The 6,000-nt window shown below is 44.6% G+C and overlaps 1 non-coding gene across 1 annotated transcript; it reads left to right on the top strand.

Moving 5' to 3' along the window:
- Nucleotides 1-4,705: 4,705 nt before the first annotated feature.
- Nucleotides 4,706-4,812, top strand: LOC125593631. The gene has a single exon (XR_007329531.1). It is a non-coding gene; the product is annotated as a small nucleolar RNA R71 (small nucleolar RNA).
- Nucleotides 4,813-6,000: the final 1,188 nt, after the last annotated feature.

The following is a 6,000-nucleotide window of genomic DNA, read 5'->3' as shown; positions in this document are numbered from 1 at the left end:
GTCTCTCGGGATTATCTTTCTGTCATGCCATGCCTTAGTTCTTTCCTTGTAGATTTTGGTGTTCTCATAGGCGTTCAACCGAATCTCGTCCAGCTCGTTCAACTGAACCATCCTCCTTTCTGCTGCGGTTTTAATGTCGAAGTTCATCAACTTCGTTGCCCAAAAACCACTGTACTCCAATTCCACAGGTAGGTGACAAGACTTTCCATAGACCAGATTAAAAGGAGTGGTGCCCAAGGGAGTCTTGTAGGCGGTTCTATACGCCCATAAGGCGTCATCAAGCTTCACAGCCCAGTCTTTCCTTGTTTTGCCTACAGCCTTCTCCAAAATCCCCTTAATTTCTCGGTTCGATATTTCAACCTGCCCACTTGTCTGAGGATGATAAGGTGTAGCTACCTTATGCTTTACTCCATGTTTCTTCAGCAGTTTATCGAACGTCTTGTTGATGAAGTGAGAGCCTCCATCACTAATAACCACTCTCGGGATCCCGAATCTTGGAAAAATGACTGTCTTGAACATTTTCTTGACAACACTAGAGTCATTTGTCTTGCTGGCTACTGCTTCCACCCACTTGGAGACATAATCAACCGCAACCAAGATGTACTCATTTCCATAAGAAGATGGGAAAGGGCCCATAAAATCAATTCCCCATACATCAAAAACTTCAACTTCAAGGATGAAATTTTGGGGCATCTCATTTCTCTTACTGATGTTACCCTTCCGCTGACATGCATCACACTTTGAGACAAACTCATGGGCGTCTCTGAAAAGTGTAGGCCACCAGTAACCAGCCTGCAGGACCTTAGAAACCGTCTTGAATGTTGCAAAATGGCCTGCGTATTCTGAGCTGTGGCAGTGGAAAAGAATTCCTTGCATCTCATTCTCCAGAACGCATCTCCTGAATAAACCATCTGAGCATCTCTTGTAGAGGAAGGGATCATCCCAGTAATAGTGGTTCACATCTCTCATGAACTTCTTCCTCTCATATCCCTTCAGGTTCGGTGGTTCAATTCCAGCACATAGGTAGTTTGCAAAGTCTGCAAACCATGGGAGATCATCCTGAATTTGTCTCATGGCACAGCAATCAGCCTGATCCAAATACTCATCCTCCAGCAAGGTGATCACATAGACATTCTCTTCGGGTAATGTATCATCCAGTGGTGTTTCAGCTTCCACTCTCATTCGGGAAAGATGATCTGCCACTCCATTTTCTGCTCCTCTCTTGTCTCTGATCTCAATATCAAACTCCTGTAGGAGTAAGATCCACCTTAAGAGTCTCGGTTTAGCATCTTTTTTCGTCATCAGGTACTTCAAGGCTGCATGATCTGTGTGCACAATTACTTTCGAGCCCACCAAATAGGACCTGAACTTCTCGAAAGCATAAACTACTGCCAGCAACTCCTTCTCAGTGGTAGCATACTTGATTTGAGCATCATCAAGCGTTCGGCTGGCATAATAGATCACATGGAGTTTCTTGTCTTTTCTCTGCCCCAAAACAGCTCCAATCGCGTAATCACTTGCGTCACACATTATTTCAAATGGCAAGTCCCAATCTGGTGGCTGCACAATGGGAGCACTGACTAGAGACTTCTTGAGAATCTGAAACGCAGCGAGGCAGTCAGCATCAAAAACAAACTTCGCTTCTTTGCACAGCAGACGGGTGAGTGGCCTCGCTATCATAGAGAAGTCTTTGATAAACCTCCTGTAGAAACCGGCATGTCCCAGAAAACTCCGAATATCCCTCACTGTCCTGGGAGGCTGTAGGCTGGTCATAACTTCAATCTTTGCTTTGTCAACCTCGATACCCTGCTCTGATATCCTGTGACCCAAAACAATGCCATCTTTCACCATGAAATGACACTTCTCCCAATTTAACACCAAGTTCTTCTCCTCACATCTTTCCAGCACCTTGCACAGATTAGCAAGGCAGTCGCTAAATGAAGAACCGTAGACTGAGAAATCGTCCATAAAAACCTCCATAATGTCCTCAATAAGATCAGTAAAGATCGACATCATGCATCTCTGGAAAGTTGCAGGAGCATTGCACAATCCGAAGGGCATTCTCCTGTAGGCAAAAGTACCGTATGGGCAGGTGAATGTTGTCTTCTCTTGGTCGTCTGGATGAATGGGTATCTGAAAGAACCCGGAGTAGCCATCGAGAAAACAGTAGTAGGGGTGGTTGGCTAGTCTTTCCAGCATCTGGTCAATGAAAGGAAGTGGGAAGTGGTCCTTCCTTGTGGCTGAGTTTAGCTTCCTGTAGTCAATGCACATCCTATGCCCTGTGACTGTTCTGGTAGGAATCAGCTCATCCTTCTCATTTGTGATGACAGTGATGCCACCCTTCTTAGGAACCACATGAACCGGGCTCACCCAAGTGCTGTCTGAAATTGGGTAGATCACCCCTGCACTCAACAGCTTTAGAATCTCCTTTTTCACAACTTCCATCAGTTTGGGATTCAGTCTTCGCTGGTGCTCTATGGACGTCTTTGACTCATCCTCCAAGTGAATCTTGTGCATGCAAAGATCTGGAGAAATACCTGTAATATCATCCAAAGAGTACCCCAATGCTTTTCTATACTTTCGCAATTTTGAAAGAAGCAAAGCGGTCTCCACATTATTCAGGTTAGCACAAATAATAACAGGATATGTGGAATTCGGTCCCAAGAATGCATACCTCAGCCCAGCTGGGAGGGCTTTAAGTTCCACCTTTGGAGCATTCTCCTCACTCCAATCTGGTTGGGAGGATGACGGTTTGACGGTTTTATCGGTGCCTGAGTCTTCAAGGCTGACATAGGCGACATGCTTCTCAATCGGTGAGGCTGAATCCAAAATCTCAGAAAATCCAACCACTTCTTGGTTCATGAACCCGAACTCACTCTCCTTTTGGGTCAATGCGACTTGTAGAGGATCATCAGTGTGCAACTCTTCATCCATTTCCTCCACCAGTTCAGTCAATGTATCAACCCAGAAAGTCTGTCCATCAATAGTCGGATTTTTCAGCACCTTCTCCACATTGTATCTCATCGCCATGTCTCCTAGACGTAAGTCTATATGCCCATTCTGTACATCAATCATGGCTCCAGCAGTAGCTAAAAACGGTCTGCCCAAAATGAGAGGATCTTTAGGTTCCTCTTCCAGCTCCAGAACTACAAAATCGGTAAGCACGTATCCCTTTCCAACACCAACAGGGATGTTCTCTAGTACACCGACTGGTCTTCGCACTGATCGGTCAGCAAGGACCAAGGAGATCCTTGTAGGTTTGTAGTTCGTCATGCCTAGCCTCTCAGAGACAGAGAAAGGCATTAGGCTCACTCCTGAACCCAGATCGCAGAGACTCTTCTCAAAAGTAAGTGATCCAATGCGGCATGGTAGAACAAATGCTCCGGGATCTTCACGCTTTTTAGGCATGACATTTTGTAGAACTGCGCTACACTCCTCATTGAGCATCAACACACCCCGCTCTAGGCTCATCTTATCGGTAAGAATCTCCTTCATGTACCTTTTAAGAGAAGGTACCATCTTCACCGCTTCAACAAATGGCAATCTCACATGTAACTCCCCAACAAGGTTCTTTAGCTTCTCGTACTCACGTTCTTTGATCTTCTGCCTTGGTCTGGATGGGTATGGAGCCTTAGGAACATAAGCAGGAGGCGCCACATACACCTCTTCAGGTTCAGAGGAATTTGGCTTCGTCGACACGGGATCGGTCGATCCAGATGGACCGGATCGGTCGATCTCCTTTCCCTTGGATCGGTCGATCTGTTCTTGAGATCGGTCGATCTCTTTCTCTTTCGATTCCTCAATCGTTTTTCCACTCCTAAGTGTTATAGCATTCACAAACTCCTTGGGATTCGTCTCTGACTTCCCTGGTAGAAATCCAGGTGCTGTTCTGCTGCTGGAGGCGGTTTGAGCAACTTGCTTTTCCAAAACTTTCAAATGGGTGTTCAAAGCTTCGAACTTCCCATTAAGCTCTCCATACATGTTATCCACCTTGGTGTTTATCTCTGCAGTGCTATTCTTCTGACCTTCTAGCACCATTTGCAGCATCTTCTTAATTTCGTTATCCTGAGAAGGCTGTGACGAAGAGGCATTTCCTTGATTCTGATAGTTGTTGTACTGCTGCCTTTGCTGAAATCCTGAGTTGCCCGAGTTGTTCCCCTGATATTGGTTTCTGTTCTGATATCCTTGGTTGAACACACTCTGGTTCTGATTCTGGTTCTGCCTGTTTCCTGCCTGAGGGTAGGACTGATGTTGTGGATTCTCCACATTGTTGCTCCGGTAAGACAGATTATTTTGCTGATTTTGATTCCATCCAAGGTTCTGATTGTAGCCTCTGTTGTAGTTTCCTTGACCACCAATGTAGTTCACATCAGCTTGCATATCATCTGAATCATCACCAACAGTTTCTTGTGAGGAACGATAGCCTTGCTCCTCCACAAATTTCACAGATTTCTGATCTCTCTTGAGAAGCATCTCAATCTTGGCATTCAGCTCATCTATCTTCTTGGATTCATAACCAACACCCTTCTGGCTGGTGTCAAACCTTGACTTGCGGTTTGCTTTGCTGGATGACAGGTTGTTCAGCAAGGTGTAAGCTTCTTCAACAGTCTTGGTCATGAAATCACCATTACTTGCTGTGTCCATGGCATCTTGACTCTCTTCATGAACTCCATTATAGAAAATGTTCAGCAAGCTCACATCAGTGTAACCATGGTGAGGGCAGTCCTGTGTGTACTCCTTGAAACGCTCCCAAGCCTCATGAAAGCTTTCTGAATCAAGCTGCTGAAAGCTTCCAATTCTGCTTCTCAGATATGTGGACCTTGACTTGGTGAAGAAATGCTGTAGAAAAGCAGCTCTTGTCTCTTCCCATGTAGTAAGAGATCCTGGAGGGATGGACTTTAACCATCTGATAGCTTTATCAGCTAAGGAAAACGGGAACAACCTGCATTTCAAAGCGCCTTGAGGAACTCCATTATGTCTGCTGGTGTCACAGACTCGCTCAAAATGCTCCAAGTGATACATCGGGTCCTCAGACGGGTTTCCATGAAACGGATTTTTCTCCACCAAATTAATGAGACCAGTCTTGATCTCAAAGTCTCTTCTCTCAATGGGAGGTGGGCGAATCCCAGAACGATCGGCATAGAATGCATCTGGTGTATCATAATGTGCAAGCGTCATCCTAGGCATGCCATAGTCTCCAGCCTGTTGTCTTGCAGCTACACCAGCCTGCTGATTATCACCAGCATTGTTGCCTTCTCGTTCATTTACAGGAATTGGATTTTGCGGGTTGTCCTGAAACTGGTCTTCTTGGTGTTCAGCCATTTCAACCTCTTCAGCGGACTCAAGTCTTTTCTTTTTCACTTGTCTCTCTAGGCGGCCGAGCTCTAACTCCAAAGGTATTAAATTCGATGATCCTTTGCTTCTAGTATGAAATCCGCTCATTCACCTGAAAACACAAACAGAAAGAGAAAGACAGAAACATTAGACAAAATAAAGAAAATGCTATAGTCTTAAACTGATCATTAACTCTAGGGTGACCAAATGGTCCCCGGCAACGGCGCCAAAAACTTGATGTCTCGAGTTTTAACCCGATTATCTAACTGCAAGTGCACAGTAAAGTACGCAGTAGTAATGCGGGATCGAATCCACAGGGACCGATGATCACACGTAGAGTTGCAGACAAGTTAATAGCTACAGCGAATCAAGATATATTTTTGATGGTTTTTATTTAATTTTCTCTAGTGTCACAAAGCATAAACAAGCATGTAAAAAGATGATTTAAACGATTTGAAAACTATTTTAAAACAAACGTTGGGCATTGGGAATTCTCAGGGATTTCTTTTTAATCAAGATACAATTAATGGCAGACACAGGGATATATTAAGAACCGTCTAGAACTCAAACACGATATTAGAATTAACCTACTTCCGTAGCGCTAATTCTCTATGTTATAGAAATCTCCACACTAACTTCCGCTGAGTTTCAATTTCTAAACAAGCA

The sequence above is a fragment of the Brassica napus genome, chromosome C9 (genome assembly GCF_020379485.1).
Source record: "Brassica napus cultivar Da-Ae chromosome C9, Da-Ae, whole genome shotgun sequence".
Lineage (NCBI taxonomy): Eukaryota > Viridiplantae > Streptophyta > Magnoliopsida > Brassicales > Brassicaceae > Brassica > Brassica napus.
This window is presented reverse-complemented; position numbering and strand designations above follow the sequence as displayed.